A 19781-nucleotide genomic window follows, 5' to 3' on the forward strand; every position below is an offset into this window, starting at 1 on the left:
TTCGGTCAGGTATCTTCTCTAAACTCCTCAAGACCGGCAAAAACGAAACCTATATTATACCTTTGCCTTCATCTGATCCACAACCAATGTTTATGATTCTCCAACATTTCCTGTTCTATGTGGTCCAACCCTGCATTCTTATTTCTCGAAGAATCGTTAGTCCACAAGCAGTTGTCATTAATTACCAAAACATCACCAAAGGGGCCTAGATGATTCACAATCTCCCCCTTTTTGGTAATTGATGACAACACTACATAATATATTAAAGAGAAGTTTAGTTTTTCCAAATCTCCCTCATACCTAAGGTATAAGATAGATTTTGGAGATGAGTTTCATAGGACTTATCTTGATTTGAAGTTCTGTCCGAGAGATAGATAAGTCCCAAAAAAACTCAGTATGTAAGAAAGGCTCCCCCTAAGTGTGTGCAGGATTATTTGAAGCTGAAGATATAACACACATAATATATCGGAGTTTGATGGAGACTTTCCTACAATCATGGTTATCGAGGCATACAAGAGATGATACATAGAGTAAGCGCAGCAATTATAATTACTCCTCGATTAACCACACACACAGAGTAATTTGAACTAACACATAGTTCAACCCACAGAATATTACAGATAATTGTCCACAGACATACGACATAGAGTTAACAGTTCAAGCCAGTTCCAAATGCATAAAACATAAACTAATGCATGTGACATAAAAAGGTAAATATGCATATGCATGGTCTTAATGTCCACATAGACCAACAACTCCCCCTGAAAGTGACACCTGATAACTTCTCTTCTCATCACTTCTCTCCCCCCTTTGGCATCAATTGCCACAAAGGAGAGGCCTCACTGATCACTGGGCGGAGGATGCATGTTGTAGTAGTGAGTGCTGAATGTGTCAAATAGAGAGGAGAACTGGCCAAAATCTTGCTGGAGTTGCTGCTGCCTCTGACTGATCTCATGCATGTTGTCATTGGTAGAAAGATTGTTAAACTGGCTGGAGAGAGCGCCCATGTTATCTTGAAAACTCTGCTGCATATTATTCAGCCTGGTCATGATAGGATCAGTGACATTAGTCTGAATGTGATCGCGAAGCTCAGAAAACTCAAAGTTGAGCCCATCCCAGTTATCTTCAAAACGAGATTGTATGACATCTAGGCGGTGATCCATATGTGTCATCATGCCCTCAAAGCGAGTATCAATATGGGTCTGAAGCCCCTGCTGCATAGTGTGAAAATATGGATCAAAGTAGCCTGGACCAGGCTCCCAATATTGCTGAGGCTGAGGAGGAGGTGGAGGAGGAGGCATCTGCTCGCCCTCAACATCAGGAGCTGCTCCACCCTCATAGCCAGGGTCTTCCTCATTATCTGGGAAGGGAGTAAGTGGCCTGGTGAGAAACCATATCTCATTCTTAAAAGGTCTGAACGGTGTGTGAACAATCTCGCAGGGGCCCTCAAATCTTGTCTTAGCTTTGATGAGAGCCATAATGTAAGGAGCATATGCTAAATTTTGATTCTTGTCCATTTTCAAATCATTAAGCTGTCTCATCATGAAAAGAACAATATTCATGACTTCACCATTCATGATGTGCTAGATAATGTTCCAGAATTTATCTCGTATTTTACTCTTATCACCACTCTTGGGAAGAATGGTGACTCTGGCAATCTTGTTGATTACAGCAGGATGATGCCTGAGTCCTGCTGTCTCTCCAAACCTCCTGGGTATTCCTAGCCTGGCTGGCTCATAGAATTGCACAAAATCCTCAAAATTATCCTCAGTATAGAGATCCAGCCCAGCAGAAATGGTGCCATAATCCAGACTGTTGGCAGTGGCAAAGTCAGCAAAAGAGGCAGAATAGCACTTGAAGCCAGTCATCCAAGTGATAGATTCTTCTTCTATATCAATCTCTGAGATAGCCAGGAATTGCTTAACAACCATTTCATTGAAGTCTGTGCGTTGCCCCATAAACTGATACAGTCCACACGTTTCAAACTTAGGGATCAGACCCTCCATTACTGATTGACTTAGCAAGAAGGACCAATCAATCACCTGATGCTTATGAAAATTTGTATCCACCAAGGTGCCCCAAAAAACATCAAACTGCAGCTGAGTGTGGAAAAATTGAATATTGGTGTCAGATGGCAGAGTGTACTGGTTCACAGTCCGCCTTGAGCAGTACTCAGCCATAGAAAACCTTCGCTTTGGATAGGTCCATCCAGAGGTGTCAATGGGATAATCAGGATGGACATGGGGAAAGTCTTCAGTATCCATAGATTCAGTGCCCCCAGCTGAGGATTGGGCCTCTGAATCAGTGATCGGTGTATAGTCAGCATCATCTCCACGAGAACGCTTTGATTTGAAGCGACCTGCAAGCTTCTTGTGGAGACCACCCAAACCACTGCAATAAAGTGACAGACAGCCATAGATGAATAATTGATACCAATAACCACCATAAAAATGAGTAGAACTGAATTGCTCTGCCAGGGTCCGGACGGTCCGCGCTAGGGGGCCGGACTGTCCGCGCCAGAGGCCCGGACGGTCCGCGCCCACCAGGAGGACGGTCCGCGACCGACCAGGGGCGACTCCAAAGAATCCTAGCCGCCACAAATGTTGAATTGATGATTTTGCAGAGAATACTCATCCAAACAAGTTCAAAATTTTGCATAGCATTCACTGTGAGTAGAACTAACAATCCCACCAATCAGATTTGTAAAACTACTGCTCAATTTCAGATCAGAGAGGAACCCCAAATAATCTCAAAATTGAAGAGATTTGATGAAATCCACAAGATTATGAAATACTGTGATGAAGACATGTTGATTGAACGTTGCCACAAGTTGTCGGACTGTCCGTGCGCAACGTCACTTCTCCGTCCGCGCACAATCGACAAAGGAGACTATTTGGCGAGTGGATAGCAAGAGAGAAGGGCCAAGGAACACAAATGACAAGTCTGCGGTCTCTGACCAATTTTACTGCCTGTCGCGAACGGTCCGCGCAGGGGCGGCGGACGGTCCGCGCCCTGATGATATCAGACGGTCTGCATTGCTGATCGGACTGTCCAGTTCCTGATGCTGCGGACGGTCCGCGGTCCATGGGCGGACGGTCCGCGGCCTGATACTCAGTTTTCCAACGTCGGTCCACTTTCTGATTTTGAATTTCAAATCCGAATTGGTGCTCATATATGGACATTTCGACCAATCCAAGAGTTAGTATGCATGCATATACATATTATGTAATTGAGTAATGCAAATTTTTGTATTCAAACTAACTAGAGCAATTTAGAATGAAAAATGCACCAATAATACCAGATAAATAGCATAAAGAGCATATTTAGAACTGAGATGCAACACGACACATGCGTGATCAACTTCAAGCCACATTTGAGAGATCGATCACATTCATTTCACTTCTTAGAGAACAAAATCTTGTTTCATCCAAAGGCTTTGTAAAAATGTCTGCTAATTGATCATCCGTGCCAATGGAATAAATAGAGATATCTCCCTTGCCAACATGATCCCTTAAGAAGTGATGCTGTATATCAATATGCTTAGTTCTTGAGTGTTGGACCGGATTGGTAGCCAATTTTACCGCACTCTCATTATCACACATGAGAGGCACATTCTTGAAAATAATTCCATAATCCAATAAGGTTTGTTTCATCCATAATAGTTGAGCACAACAATTTCCGATCGATATATATTCCGCTTCGGTGGTAGATAGAGCAACCGAATTTTGTTTTTTTGAAGACCGTGAAACAAGAGATCTACCAAGAAATTGACAACAACCGGAGGTGTTTTTTCTATCAACTTTGCACCCCGCATAGTCCGAATCCGAATATCCAATTAATTCAAATTGAGCACCTTTGGGATACCATAGACCAATATTGGGAGTATACTTCAAATATCTTAGAATTCTTTTAGCGGCCTTCAAGTGAATCTCTCTAGGTGAAGCTTGAAATCGAGCACACATGCATACACTAAACATAACATCGGGCCTAGATGCGGTAATATAAAGCAAACTACCAATTATTGAACGATAAAATTTTTGATCAACCATAGTACCTCCTTCATCTAAGTCTAGATGACCATTTGTTGCCATTGGAGTCTTGATAGGCTTTGCATTTTCTAAACCAAACTTTTTGAGCATGTCCTTCAAATATTTTGATTGACTTATAAAAATTCCATCTTTCAATTGTTTGATTTGAAGGCCAAGAAAGAAGCTCAATTCTCCTATCATAGACATTTCAAATTCTTTTGACATCATTTTTCCGAATTCCTCACAAAATAATTCATTAGTGGATCCAAAAATAATATCATCAACATAGATTTGACAAACAAATAAGTCTTTGCCAATTCTTTTAGTGAATAGAGTAGTGTCAACCTTCCCAATTTTGAAGTCTTTGGAAAGCAAGAAATCCCTAAGCCTTTCATACCAAGCGCGTGGAGCTTGCTTAAGCCCATAGAGAGCTTTAGAAAGCTTGAACACATGGTTAGGTCTTTTGGGGTCCTCAAAACCGGGAGGTTGTTCAACATACACTAGTTCACTAATCTTACCATTTAGAAAAGCACTCTTTACATCCATTTGGTAGAGCTTGATATTATGTGCACAAGCATAAGCAAGAAGAATCCGGATTGCTTCTAATCTTGCCACGGGAGCAAATGTCTCCCCAAAATCCAATCCCTCAATTTGAGTATATCCTTGTGCAACTAATCTTGCCTTGTTTCTTACTACCACACCATCTTCATTGTGCTTGTTGCGAAACACCCATTTTGTACCAATAACATTGTGTTTCTTTGGTCTCTCAACAAGCTCCCAAACTTCATTTCGGGCGAAGTTATTTAATTCTTCATGCATTGCATTCACCCAATCAACATCAAGTAGAGCTTCATCTACATGGTTAGGTTCCATACAAGATACGAAAGAGAAATGTTCACAAAACGAAGCTATGCGAGAGCGAGTTTGAACACCCTTACTAATATCACCCACAATTTGATCAACCGGGTGATCCTTCATAATGGAATGATGAATTCTTGATACCGTTTGATAATTGCTAGTTGAAGCATTAGGAGGAACCGAATGTCTTGAAGTACCTTGATCATGAGTATCCATAGTTTCATCATGTTGTTGGCTTTGGTGATCTTCCTCATTTTGAGTTGAGGATGAAGGAATGACAACCACACTATTTTCACCATCATCTTCCTTTGGTTTTATTTCACCAATGGCCATTGTTTTCATTGCATTTATCAATTGAGTTCCCCCAACATCATCGAGATTATCACTTTCATCTTGAGACCCATTTGTTTCATCGAATTCAACATCATATGCTTCTTCAATAATACCATGAGTTTTGTTGAAGACTCTATAAGCTTTACTATTTGATGAATATCCAAGAAGAAAACCCTCATCACATTTCTTCTCAAATTTAGAAAGCCGACTTCCCTTTCTTAAAATATAACATTTGCAACCGAATACCCTAAAATATGAGATATTTGGCTTTCTACCAATGAGCAATTCATATGGAGTTTTCTTCAAAAGCTTGTGACAATATAGTCTATTTGATGAATGACAAGCGGTATTTATTGCCTCGGCCCAATAAGAATCCGATATACTATATTCCACTAACATAGACCTAGCCATATCAATGAGAGTTCTATTCTTTCTTTCAACAATACCGTTTTGTTCCGGGGTATATTTGGAAGAGAATTCATGTTTAATACCCTTGTCATCACAATATTCATCAATTCTCGCATTTTTGAATTCCGACCCATTATCACTTCTAACCTTTTTGATGTCGAAATCAAATTGATTTTGAGCCAATATAGCAAATGACTTGAATGTTTCAAACACATTAGATTTGTCTCGAAGAAAATAAACCCAAGTAAATCTTGAATAATCATCCACAATCACAAGACAATAAGAATTACCACCAATACTTACAAATGATGTGGGCCCAAATAAATCCATGTGAAGTAATTCCAAAGGTCGATGAGTGGACATTTGACTTTTATTTGGATGAGTGTTTGCCACTTGCTTACCGGCTTGACAAGAGCTACACAATTTGTTCTTCTCAAACTTCACATCTTTTAAGCCACGAACTAAGTCATGCTTGGTTAACCGATTGAGTTGCTTCATTCCAACATGACCAAGTCTTCTATGCCATAACCAACCTAGTGAAGCTTTTGAGAATAGGCAAGTTGTGAGCTTTGCCTCATTAGATGAGAAATCAACAAGATAAAGATTTTCATGTCTAAAACCTTTAAACTTAAGATTGCTACCATCAACACTAGAGATAATAACATCTTCAACCGTGAAATTGCAACAAAATCCTAAATCACATAATTGAGCTACGGAAAGTAAATTAAAATTCAAAGACTCAACCAAGAGCACATTTGATATAGAATGATCATTTGAAATAGCAATTTTACCCAAACCTTTAACCTTTCCTTTGCGATTATCTCCAAATGTGATACTATCATAATTTGAGCAATCTTCCTCACTCATTTGGGTAAACATTTTCATATCTCCGGTCATGTGTTGAGTGCATCCACTATCTAACACCCAATGATTCCCTCCCGCCTTGTAGTTTACCTACAAAAGGAAATCAATCTCTTTTAGGTACCCAAACTTGCTTGGGTCCTTGGATGTTAGTGACCAAGGTCTTTGGCACCCAAATAGCTTTCTTTTTGTTTCCAACAATTGAAGTACCAACAAATTTAGCATGAACACCTTTTGCATTATGAGAAAGAACATAACAATGCTCAAAACAAGTGGAGGATACATTTTTGAACTTGGGACAATTTTTCTTAACATGTCCCTTTTTGTGACACTTGTGACACACTTTGTCACATTCTTTCACAAACAATGTATTTTGCTTTACAAAAGCATTCTTTGCTTTCTTGGGAACATATCCAAGACCTTCACGGTTAAGAGAGCACCGTTGACTTCCCAATATGAAATCCAATTTAGCCTTACCACCATATGCCTTTTCTAGGTCATGAGTTAGAGTGTTTACTCTATCTACTAACACTTCATTCTCAACAATAATTTTTGATTCATCAAGAGCAATGTTATCATTGAGAGAAATTTTGCATTTATCACAAATAGAGTTAGTAGGTAGTGGTTCACTTGTAAGACTATCAAGTAAGTCACAAGTGACTCCAACATCCTTAGTGACCACCTTAACTTCATGCACAATAGATGATTTTTGAGCATCCGCAAGCTTCTCACAATTTTCTTTTAGGTCATTGTGAGAGGTCTTGAGCTCCTCAAAAGACACTTGGAGGTTTTTATACAATTCCTTCAAGGTCTTAAATTTTTATTTTTCTTTGTGCATGTAGTCATCGGCCTCACCTAACATTCTAACAAGATCATCATATGAATAGCCATCATCAACATCATCGATATCATCATCATCTTCTATATCATTTAAATCGGTGATGATTTTACCTTAGCATCTCCTTTTGCCATGAGACAATGGGGAGATGAGAAGAGTGAGGGAGCTTTCTTGATGGCAATTCCGACATTAAGCTTGGATGAGGTGTCATCATCATCATCATCCGAGCTATCATCCGAGTCCCATTCAACTAAGTAGGCTTTGCCATCTTTCTTCTTGTTATAGTATTTCTTTTTCTTCTTGTCACTTTCATCTTTGCCCTTCTTCTTCTTGCTTGGGCAATTCATGGCAATGTGACCGGGTTCCCCACACTCAAAACACTTTCTATCATTGAAAGCATTTCTTCTAGATGTTTGACCTCTTCTAGGTTGACCTCTCTTCATCTTCATGAATTTATTGAATTTCCTTACAAATAGAGCCATGTCACCATCACTCTCACTTTCATTTTCTTCATCATTACTATCTTCCTTTTCAATTGCCTTTGAGGCCTTAGCTTTGAGAGCAATTGATTCATTTTTCACCTTCTTTGCCAAACTTAAAGCATCGGCTTGTGACTTCTTAAATATATCTTGAGTGAGAATTTCTCCCAATACTTCGGTTGGAGAAGTTGTAGATAGATCACTCCTTACTAACATTGTCACAATGGTCTCATATTTCTCCGGAAGTGATCTAAGGAACTTGTGAGTGAAATCCACATCCGGTACATTGAAACCAAGTCCCTTGAGTTCATTTACTATCTCATTTAACCGATTGAACATATCGGATACACTCTCATCTTCTTTCATAATAAATTGCTCAAACTTCCCTTTGCACACATATAGTTTGGCACTCTTCACAATTGTAGTTCCTTCATGAATTTCCATTAGCTTAATCCAAATCTCATGAGCGGTTGTGAGATTCTTGATACGATTGAACTCATTTATATCAAGAGCATCATAAAAGACATTCATGGCTTGATCATTTGTGAGGATATTCTCATTATCACTAACGGATGGTTCATCTTCTTTCAACACAACAAATCCATCCCTGACAATTGGCCAAATTTTTCCACCCATTGCTCTAAGATGCATTGACATTCTTATTTTCCAATAGTCATAATTATTCCCATCAAAATGCGGTGGCTTCCCAATGTGCACATTGTTGTTACTAGTCATTTTGTCCTACTCCGGGATGATTAGATCCACAACCAATGGAGTCCTCGGCTCCGATACCACTTGTAGGATCTAGGACACCGGCTAGAGGGGGGGTGAATAGGCGGTTTCGACTAAAATCAAAAACACTAGGTAAATTTAATCAATATAACAAGAGGAATAAATTCTCTAGTGACAATAAGTAAACAATGTATGAGAAACAACTACGGTGATTGAATACTTGAGGAACAATATGCAAAACACTAATCACTTGCAAAGCAATAAGTAATGCAAGAAGGTAGAGACACCGAAACTTATCCCGTGGTATCGGTGATTTGCCGATCACCCCTAATCCACGCTGAGGTGGACTTCAAGCTTTCACTTGCTCCTCTATCAAGACACGGCTTGATCTTTGAGCCAAGTGGACAAGAAATCACTCAATACCTCGATTCCACTAATGTCACCTTTGCCGCTCCGGCGAGGTAGGCGCGAACCCCTCACAATCAATACCGCGGCTTCTCCACAATCTTCTTGGAGAGCTCGACGGAGACAATCACCCGAGCCGTCTAGGAGGCGGCAACCTCCAAGAGTAACAAGCCAATGACGCTTGCTCGGTGTACCACCTAGTGCCTCAAGAATCACCAAATGATGCAAATGCACTAGGAACCCTCAATCTCTCACTAGAATGCAATCTCAAGCAAAGAGTGTGAGAGAGTGAGTTGGAGGATCACAAATGAGCTCAATGTGTGCAAGGAATGGCCAAGAGAGCTCTCTCACACGAGCTACCCTTCTATGTATAGCCCCCATCAAAATCCAACCGTTATGTGCAAAAAGCACATGTTCTGCGCATGCGCGGACGGTCCGCGCCCAAGGGCCGGACGGTCCGTCGTACATATAATGGCTATAAATTCCGTTTGAAATCTGTCAGAGGTGTCAGAAAAGGTAGGTCCGGACAGTCCGCCCACCATGGTCGGACCGTCCGCGACCTGGCAACTTGAAGCACTTAGACCTCGGACCAAAAACAGTTAACACAGGCGGACCGTCCACCTACAAAGTCGGACGGTCCGAGACCTGGATACAGTACTGTCTGGACTTGCCCCCCGGACAGTTCGTAGTACAAAACCAAGAAATCACACAGTCCCTGACCAAAAACATTTTTGACACCTGCGGACTGTCCGCCCTTCACGGCCGGACGGTCCGCACTATAATTCAGGGATTGACCCGAAACCAGCCTTCTCTGGTCAGGACTGCGGACGGTCCGGCCCTAAGGCCCGGACGGTCCGCAGTGCAAAGTAACAAGGTGGCCCCCGAAGTGGTCAGTCTTCGGACCCCTCTGGTGGATCGCGGACGGTCCGCCCTCAAGGCCCGGATGGTCCGCGCATCCAAGACTTTGCAATTTTGAAACTTGCTTTTGAAAGAACTTTTAACTCACGAGATTTGAAGCGCTGTTAGTCCTCATGCAAATGCAACTACTTGATGCTCTATGAGGCACTAAGTTTCACACAGATCAAAGTCATTGACCCCTCTTAATAGTACGGCTATCTAGCCTACTAATCCGGTCAGGTATCTTCTCTAAACTCCTCAAGACCGGCAAAAACGAAACCTATATTATACCTTTGCCTTCATCTGATCCACAACCAATGTTTATGATTCTCCAACATTTCCTGTTCTATGTGGTCCAACCCTGCATTCTTATTTCTCGAAGAATCGTTAGTCCACAAGCAGTTGTCATTAATTACCAAAACATCACTAAAGGGGCCTAGATGATTCACAACAACGTGGAAGTAGGCAAGTGTTATACTTGAACGAACCATGGGATAAAATCATCGTGTCTCTTGTGTCGCTCTTTTGTGTGATTGGTTTCTTCTCTCGAGTTCTCGCTTAATCACTTGTGCTATTGTTTCTAAGTTTAATACTCATTCTAAAGGAACAATTAAGTGAAGAGTTCTCACTATAACATATTGGTTTTGATCTAACTAACATTTCATAACCAAGTTTGGACTATTTAGTATTTGATTTCACATGATCACCTATTCACCCCCTCTAGGTGCTCTCACCCCTTGGCACACCGGATATTGTCCGGTGCACACCGGACAGTCCGGTGCGGTCTAGTGACCGTTGGCTCTGGCCACACGTCGCCCGTTGATTGCGCGTCGATCGCGCTGTTGGCTCACCGGACAGTCCGGTGAATTTTAGCCACGTCGTCCACGATGATTCCCGAGAGCAGAGAGTTCATCTCTCAGCCAGCCTGGGCACCGGACAGTGTCCGGTGCACCCGCAACTGCTGCTCCACTGGCTGTTTTAGCTGAACTCCTTTTGCTCCTTTGAACTTGACTTAATTGAGTTCCTGGCACTTAGACAAGTATATTTAGCACATAAAATAATTGACTAAGTGTCTAGAACTTACCTTCACTTGATCTATTTAGATATTCGTTTGCTCAATATTATGTTAGTTCACACAGTGTGTTGTGCATATAATCACCAAAACAATATAGAAATAGCCCAATGACATGTTTCTCTTTCACTTCTGGCTCGCAACCTCGGTCGTCAAGATCTATGACGCCGAACTGGGGACACGTCGGTGACACGGCAACCCTTGTCGTCGCTGCCATGTCAGAGCTCGACGCCGACATATGTTGCCTCGGCGCCATGGACTATGACATCGAGTAATGGTACAAAATAGGAAATAAGTGGTTCAAGGGTTTAAATATGATTTTTTTGAAAAAAAAGATTAAAATAAAAAAATTCGGTCGAGGGCGTGTTTGTGCGGAGCGAGCGCGTGTGCGTGTGTGTATGAAAGCTAGGATGTACGGAACATGTGAGAAGAAGAGATTATCGCTCACAGCATGCAAAACAGAACAATCTCCTCTCCGAATTCAATCATCCCTCCGCCGCACCACTCTTCCTCCGCCTCTGCTCCGCTTCTGCACTCAGCGTCCTCCGGTTGCTGACGGATCCCTCTTCGCCGCCGCCGCCGCGGACCCACCGGTAAGCGTCCCGATCCCCCTCCTGCTCTTCGTACGGGGCTCTGCCCCGATCGGCGCCGGTCCGCCGGATCACGCCGGGGCCAGCCGGATCTGCTACGGATCTCGCCTGCCACGTGCGTAGTTCTGCGATCGCCACGTCGCGCTCGGCTAGGATCCAGGTGCGCGCGCGGCGGGAATGTGGACAGCCTGCCTCTTCGTTTCTCGTTCGGTGACTCTGGCTGACGCAGCGACGTGCATCTGTGGTGGTTGCAGTGGGAGAGGAGGCGATGCGAGGCGAGGAGGCGGGAGCGATGGAGGCCGCCGACTACGGGAAGCTCTTCGTCGGCGGCATCTCATGGGAGACGAGCGAGGACCGCCTCCGCGAGTACTTCGGCCGCTTCGGCGAGGTCACCGAGGCTGCCATCATGCGGGACCGCAGCACGGGGCGTGCCCGCGGGTTCGGGTTCGTGGTCTTCACCGACGCAGCGGTCGCCGAGCGCGTCACCATGGAGAAACATATGATCGACGGACGAATGGTAACCGTGCCTTCTACTGACCAATTCTGTAGCAAAGCTGCTTCCTTTTGTTTAACCTGACAGCTGAGTTGTGCGCTTGGATTTAGGTGGAAGCAAAGAAGGCTGTTCCCAGAGACGACCACAGTATTGTGAGCAAGAGCAATGGCAGAAGCACAGGGTCACCTGGACCGGGACGCACTAGGAAGATCTTTGTTGGAGGCCTGCCCTCGAGCATCACGGAGGCTGACTTCAGGAGGTATTTTGAGCAGTTCGGTGTCATAACTGATGTGGTTGTGATGTATGATCACAACACGCAGAGACCGAGGGGCTTTGGATTCATCACCTATGATTCATCACCTATGTACCTGGGTCATTATGACCCTTTATTTTCCCTCTACTTTAATATATGGGTGCGCAGTCCTCCTGCGCTCTTTCGAGAAAAAAAAAAGCCCTGCACAAGAGCTTTCATGAGCTAAATGGTAAAATGGTTGAGGTCAAGAAGGCTGTTCCAAAGGAGCAGTCTCCTGGACCTGTTGCACGCTCACCCGTGGGAGTGGGGCAGAACTATGCTGCGAACAGGGTTCATAGCTTCCTCAATGGCTTCAACCAGGGTTACAATCCAATCCCCATGGGAGGTTACGGCATGAGGGTGGATGGAAGGTATGGCTTCCTTTCAGGTGCACGAAATGGGTTCTCTTCTTTTGGCCCAGGGTATGGGATGGGTATGAATGTTGAAGGTGGGATGAGCGGAACATTTGGTGCAACCTCTGGTTTCATCAGCAACTCCAACGGGAGGCAAATGGGTTCGTACTTCAATGCAAGTTCGAACAGATTGGGTAGCCCTATTGGGTACCTTGGTCTTAATGATGTTCCTGGGTCAATGTTGGGTTCCATGTCTAGGAATGTTTGGGGTAATGGGAGTCTAAACTATCCGAGCAATCCTGCAAACATGAGTGCTTTTGCTTCACCAGGAAATGGGGGCCAAGTCAGTCTTACAGGTGACAATTGGGGAGGTCTTCCTTCTGCTCATGGGATAGGCAACATTTCAGGCCTTGGATCAGGGAACCTTGGTCGTGGAGCTGGAGATAATAACTTTGGTTTGCCTTCTGGCAGCTATGGAAGAAGCAACTCAACTGGTACAATTGGTGAGCCTTTTTCTGCAGCAGGCAATACATATGATGTAAACAATGCAGATACATATGGGAGCAGCTCTGTTTATGGTGGCACAGTCTGGAGGTTCACATCATCTGAGGTTGACATGCATTCTTTTGGTCATGATATTGGAAATGTTGGTCCGACAATCAAATGAGACATGTCAGCAAGTCACATGGGCAACTACCCTGTTAACAACAATCAGCCAAGCAGAGGTCAGTTTCCATTTCAACATTTTTCTCTGGAATTCTTAATTACACATAGATTTTCCTTTTTGTAAAAAGGAAGTATGCTGCATAAATGTGTTAATCACTTCAATGGCTTGGGAAAAAAGTGAAGCATGTCTCCACTTTTTGGTTTAGGAAAGCATTGCATCTATTCAATCTGTATACAAGTTTCATGGCACTGCCTTTGTTGTGGGCTCCTTTAAATTTTATTTATAATTGAAGTAACTTGAGTACTGCACATGTAACATATTTGGTTAGTCTGTGCTAATTAGAGGTTGAGTTTTGTTACATGTTGACTGACTGATGTAGTGATGTTCTCCCATGTCAAAATAAAAACGAGAAATCATATAGTTTTGATGTCCTGTGGTCCTATGACATTTATAGAACTTGACAATAGATAATATGTACATGTATAGAACACTTTGTAGACTTGTTCTTGTCTGAACACTGACGGCTACATTAGGGCCATAGAGGGCCCTCACCCCCCCCCCCCCCCCTCCTGCCGTGCGTCAAGTTCCAAGTATCGTCATGTGCAAGTGCATGCATATTTCCATGCAGTCTGCTTGCATGGCTGCATGCATAGCTGTTTTGTCTATTCCTGCTTACCATTAGACCTTAACTGACTAGTTGCCTGCTGCATGCAAGCTTGCTAGCTATCTGGCAGCTCATGATGCATGCTTGCCCACAGCAGCATGTTCTTGTTGTTTGTTTGGCCCCTGCTTGCTTTCAGCACTAGCTCCGCCACTGCGTATCAACGTGACATGTGCATCTTCACAGTTAGATAGATAATTTAGATTGTTACTTTGCAGCATAGTGAATTTGTCATGCTATTCAGCTATTGTTTCCATGTATTCAAATTGAGTTTTTGATTTTATTTGTATTTTCTAAGCATTTTATTGGTTTCTTCAGTTGAGTTACAACTTACGCAAATAATATTAATAGGAGTAGACTACTAGACTGTAGTACTGAATTGTAATCGAAGTATTTGAATTCACTGGTTTATTTGCCCTTGCACTTAGTGATATATTGTGCACTTCAACTGTACAAGAAGCACTGTGCAAACTTCTTGCTCTTTATTTGGTGATATTGGGATAGGATATTTGACTGGAAATGGACTTTTGGCGACATGATTATCAGAGTGCTCGTGCAGAATGCTACCTGCCAGTCATGGCCAGTTGACGCTCACGGAGGGGTGCTCCAGGACGAACGGTAGAAGCTTCCTACATATATGACTGCAGCTAGTATTTTATTGGTTCCCCTTTATGATTTGACTTTTCATCTTATGTGTGAAAGCAGTATAGTGCATCGCGCTGGCATAGAATAAGTTGGACCGTACTATCATAAATTGTTAATTCCTAAAATTGAGCTACCTTTGCTAGGTAATTCAATTTTGACGTGGGACCTTGGCCGCCAGCAATCTACAACAGTTGCTGGAACCACCGAGCTTGCCTTCTACAGCGGGTGGTTTCTCACTGCACATCGGCTTGTGTCTGTGTGATTAGCCCCCTCTTGATTTTGGATCACCCTCTGCCACTGCTGCCAGTCCCTGCAACCTAAGGAGCCCCTGCAGCTTTGAATGATGATGAACAATTCTAGTATGGACACCGGCATTGTCTCTTGACGCTCTTCCATCTGCCTCAATATTTGTATTGATATAGTTCTCAACTTCTCATGCCAAATTTGTTCAAAATTAAAAAAGGCAGTCCCATTGTTGGAGACTCTCACATGAGTGAAGTTTGGGGAAGGGATAAACCGAGGCAATCCTTCTCCCTACAAATGTAGAGAGGCTGCTTCGAATCTGCGACCTAGTGACTCAGTGAGACAGTTCTCATAACTGCACAAGGCCTGCCAAAGTCATTCAACATTGTGCTGGGTAAATCAAGGACATTAGGAAGCACACTGGACAGGAATTTCTCGTGGCCAACTGGTTCCTACCGAGAGTGGAATTTTGCTACAATCAGTTTTGCAGCATTGTCCTGTAGTTGAGTGTTCAGTACACTGTTGGAAATGTGTAGTGCTGTACCTGAATTGTTAGGTAGTGTATTAATGTAAAACAGATTAAAAGATTGTGGAAAAGAGGGATATACCATCAGATTTTCTTAACATCATGTATGTATATATGAATGTTGATACTGTATAGACGAGAGTTAAACGATTTTATCCAAATGTGTTGCACCTTGGGGCTTGGGCAACATAAAAAATTAATCATTAGGAGTTTGCACCATGGTCCAAAAAGAAATTAAAACTTTAGTGCTCTTGTTTCATATGCTATTACATTTTTAAAATTTGCTTTCATGCTGTTTTGAAGAAGTAAAATAGTCATCAGGAAACTTGACAAAATCTGCTTTTGTAGAATCTATCATGGCATAATATGGTTTCCTTAGCTTTAAACCTTCATATTGTAACTAGTTCATGTAGACATGCAAATTTTACTTGTTGTTAATGTAGTTTAGCATACTGTCTACCATATATTTTTATTACAAATACACTTAATGTCGGTGTTTTGGGTCCGACCGCACACCCGGGGATGCCCCTCAAGGTGTTTTTAGGAGTAGGACGGTGTCGACGACTGTAGCAAAATGGTTCGTGCCAGATGCACGAGGGACAGTGGGCAATGTTTACAGGTTCGGGCCGCTTAGAGACGCGTAACACCCTACGTCCTGGTGAGTATGCTTGGTGAACGAGGTTACAAGAGAGCTCTTTGAATTGAGAATGCAGAGAGTTGATGTGGGTAGCTAAGTAATAGGGTCGATCGTTCTGAAGGGGTGCCCCCTAGGCCTTATATACTCGACCGTGGGGCAATACATGTGGATATGATAACAACGTGTAGCTAAAATATAGTGAACTGCTTGAGTTTATCTCCTTGTAGTTCTGCCGACTTATCCTCGCATGGCTCCGTTGCATGGGGGCTCCAGCGCGGGAAAGTCGGATCTCTGTTGTGGTCACTCGCTTGACGTTGTGGGCCGTCCGGGTTTGCACCAATCCGGCCTCATGTCGATCTGCTTTGCTGGTTGTGTCTCCCCAGGCCCACGAAAGAATGACCTTACAATTTATTAGGCCCTTGGGCCTTTCGTGAGGTCTTTTACTCTTTTAGTGGACCCGGGGGATATCTATCCTCCACAAGCCCCCGATCTTTGGGTTAATTTAGAGGTAATCAGCCCAAAGATCCCAGGTCCAGCTTGCAGGTGATTTGAAGAAAACGACTTCTTATTGTCTCCTCCTGCTTTGATCACTTGTAAACCGAAGCTTTGTTTCGTGCTTGTGCCTTAGAGGTCGGCGTTTCAATTTGTAGGACTCTGAACTTCATTGGGTGCACCGGAGGTGCACCCAATAGGTGTAGCCCCCGAGCTTCGAGTAGATTTTAGAAAATAATCTACTCGAAGGTCTTCCCCAGAAATTATTTCCATTTGTGCTCCTGCGTTTTGGTTGAGGGCCGGCCTTATTTTTAATCTTGTCCCATGCCTTAGAAGTCGGCACTATCTTGGCTTGGAATGATAATCCATGGGGTGCACCCAATGGGTGTAGCCCCCGACCTTCAAATGGATTTTTGAGGATAATCCATTCGAAGGTCTTCCTTTTGTGTCTTTTTGCTGAAAATTATCCTTTCTGTTTGTAAAATTGGCATGAAACTATCCACATTATGCTTTGGAGGTCAGCATTATGTCATCAATATTATGCTTCAGAGGTCAGCATGTATTTTGTCTTTAGCAGCCGAGTTCGCAATCCATCCATATCTTGCTAGGTAGTGCAATTTATTTGCTCTGCGACTGATTGGACGTTTGATGGACGTTCTCTGTCTAGTCTTCACGTCGCTTCTGTCGGCCATATTTTGTACTTCACTGGCTATATTTGGCTTTCCTCTGATCCTTACTGATATCTCATTTTTGTCTTGGGGTATTCACTGCATGCCCTGCACAGATGTGACCGTTTTGAAAAATATACTGATAATTCCTGGGCGTCCCCCCCAATGGGTGTGGGCAAGGGACGGCTTGGTACACTGAGTGTTTTAGCCGGCTGCTTCTGAGTAGTAATGTGATGTGACGGCGGGTGTAATCATATCCTCCGCGCTGTTGACTGGAGTCCCAATGGGTGTTGTGTTGCGTGAAACGGCGTCAGCCGCCTGACGTGTCTTCAGACGGGTTGAAGTGCTTATTGAATGCTTTGCGACTGTTCAATGACCGCGGTTGGAGGTGAACGGTTGCCTTCTCCTTCTATAAATAATGACGTTGTCTCTCCGGCTTTTTCACATCTCCTGCTGTTCTCTGTTGCCTGCCTTTCTTCTCTCCCTTCTGCTTCCGCCATGAGCAAGAACAACAAGCGCAAGCGTGAGCCAACTCCTCCATCGGAGGAGTTTGGTGACTCGGAGTACTCAGAGGAGGAGTTCTCCTCTGAGTCTGAGGGGTCTCCGGCTCCCATCCCCCTGCGTGAGTCGTCTGACGACTCAGATGACTCCCAGGGGCTTGCGGCGGAGGTCTGGACGTACATCCGGGCCGTCGAGCGCTCCGGGCTCGAGGGCTCGGATGAGTCGGAGTACTCCTCGGATGAGGAGGACTCGGACGGCGGCGGCGAGGACGAGGACGACGACGACGACGACGACGACGAAGGCGGTGGCGGCGGTGACGGTGACGGCAGCGGCAGGGGCGGCAGCGGCGGCAGCAAGGACGGTGATGGCGGCGGCAGCGGCAGTGGCGGCAGCAGTAGAGGCAGCACCAGGGGCGGCAGCGGCGGCAGCGGTAACAGGGCCAGTGGCTAGATGCCACTGGTCTTTTAGATATTAGTATAGTATAGTTAGAATAATGTAGTAGTAATTACCAGTGTAGAGTAGTATAGTGTAGTGTAGTAGTAGTAGCAGTAATGTAATGTAATGTAGTAGTAGTAATAGGGAAGTATCAACTCGTAAAGAGTTGATTTGTAAGCATGTTATCTTCCCTTTAATGAATGAAGTGATGTTGGTTTCTCTGCAATGATTACTCTTTGATATTCATAACCCAAGGTTCTTGAATCATTCTTCTTCCTAGCTTTTTCATGAAGTTGATTCCTTTGAGACAGTAAGTGAACAACTCGGGCATCATACTGATGTTTTTAGAGGTAGCCGCCGAGCGACTTGTAGATGATGTCAGGGAGCTTTTAGAGATAACTGCCGATTATTTTGAAGACGATGTCGGCGCATTAGAGGTAGCGCCGAGCGACTGAACATGATATCAGCGTTTTAGAGGTAACGCCGAGCGACTGATCGCGATATCAGCGTTTTAGAGGTAACGCCGAGTGACTGGAGGGCGACGTCAGCGTTTTTAGAGGTAACGCCGAGCGACTGAACGCGATATCAGCGTTTTAGAGGTAACGCCGAGTGAATGGAGGGCGACGTCAGCGTTTTTAGAGGTAACGCCGAGCGACTGAACGCGATATCAGCGTTTTAGAGGTAACGTCGAGTGGCTGGAGGACGACGTCAGCGTTTTTAGAGGTAACGCCGAGCGACTGAACGCGATATCAGCGTTTTAGAGGTAACACCGAGTGATAGCAGGCTGCATGGGCCACTTTGAGGATGATAGCCGAGTGATGAGGTGGCGCACCGGTGTTCTGGAAATATCTGCCGGGTGCTGACTGGGCACTTTTTGAAACGGTATCTGGCTCGGGAATATCCCATAAATGCTGCGCTTTTAGCCGCCTCTGCTTTCCGTGCCCTAGTTCTTGCTTTCTTGCTTCCAGATTCTCTCCGCAATTCGCCTCTCACTCTGCTCGCCGGTAGAATCGAGATGGCGCCCAAGAGGAAAGCATCAAGCTCGTCTGCTGTGGTGATTCCTCCAATCGACCCCAACAGCCAATTGCCTTTCGCAGGTAACCACATGTCTGTCATCTCTGAGCCCGAGCTCCTCCATCTCGTGTCCATCGGGGTTCTTCCTCCGCGAGAACTCTGTTCTTGGCGGATCTGCCATGGGGTTACGGTCCCAACTGAGGATACCCATGAGTCCGTTGTTTATGCTCTTTTCCTTCTCCGCGGTCTTGGCCTTCCTATTTCTCCCTTTTTCCGCGGCCTCCTTGATTTCTACCATCTCAACTTGACCCATCTGAATCCCAATTCTATCATGCAAATCTCCATTTTCGTTCATTTATGCGAGGCCTTTCTTGGCGTGCTGCCGCATTTCGGTCTGTGGAAGTACTTGTATCACTGTCGCCCTGGGATGGCCGGGGGACAACATCAATTGGTTGGGGGTGCCAGCTTGGAGATGCGCCGCGGGAGGAAGACTGAGTATCTCGAGATCCCTCTCAAAGACAGTATCAAGGGATGGCGCTTGGAGTGGTTCATAGTTGAGAATTACGGGAATTCTCTCCCCTCCCGGTCGGGAAGACCGTCGGATGTTCGCACCCCAAGCTGGACCGAGTCTCCCACAGATCAGGAGGTAGCTG

The 19781-nt window shown here is 44.3% G+C and overlaps 1 pseudogene across 1 annotated transcript; it reads left to right on the forward strand.

The window, feature by feature from the left end:
• The first annotated feature begins 11364 nt into the window (after positions 1 to 11364).
• LOC100383296 (heterogeneous nuclear ribonucleoprotein pseudogene) lies at positions 11365 to 15477 on the forward strand (annotated as a pseudogene). Its single transcript, NR_159466.1, has 5 exons — positions 11365 to 11504; positions 11756 to 12018; positions 12105 to 13364; positions 14472 to 14585; positions 14756 to 15477. The product of NR_159466.1 is annotated as a heterogeneous nuclear ribonucleoprotein pseudogene (transcript).
• Positions 15478 to 19781: the final 4304 nt, after the last annotated feature.

Source organism: Zea mays, chromosome 7, assembly GCF_902167145.1.
Source record: "Zea mays cultivar B73 chromosome 7, Zm-B73-REFERENCE-NAM-5.0, whole genome shotgun sequence".
Lineage (NCBI taxonomy): Eukaryota > Viridiplantae > Streptophyta > Magnoliopsida > Poales > Poaceae > Zea > Zea mays.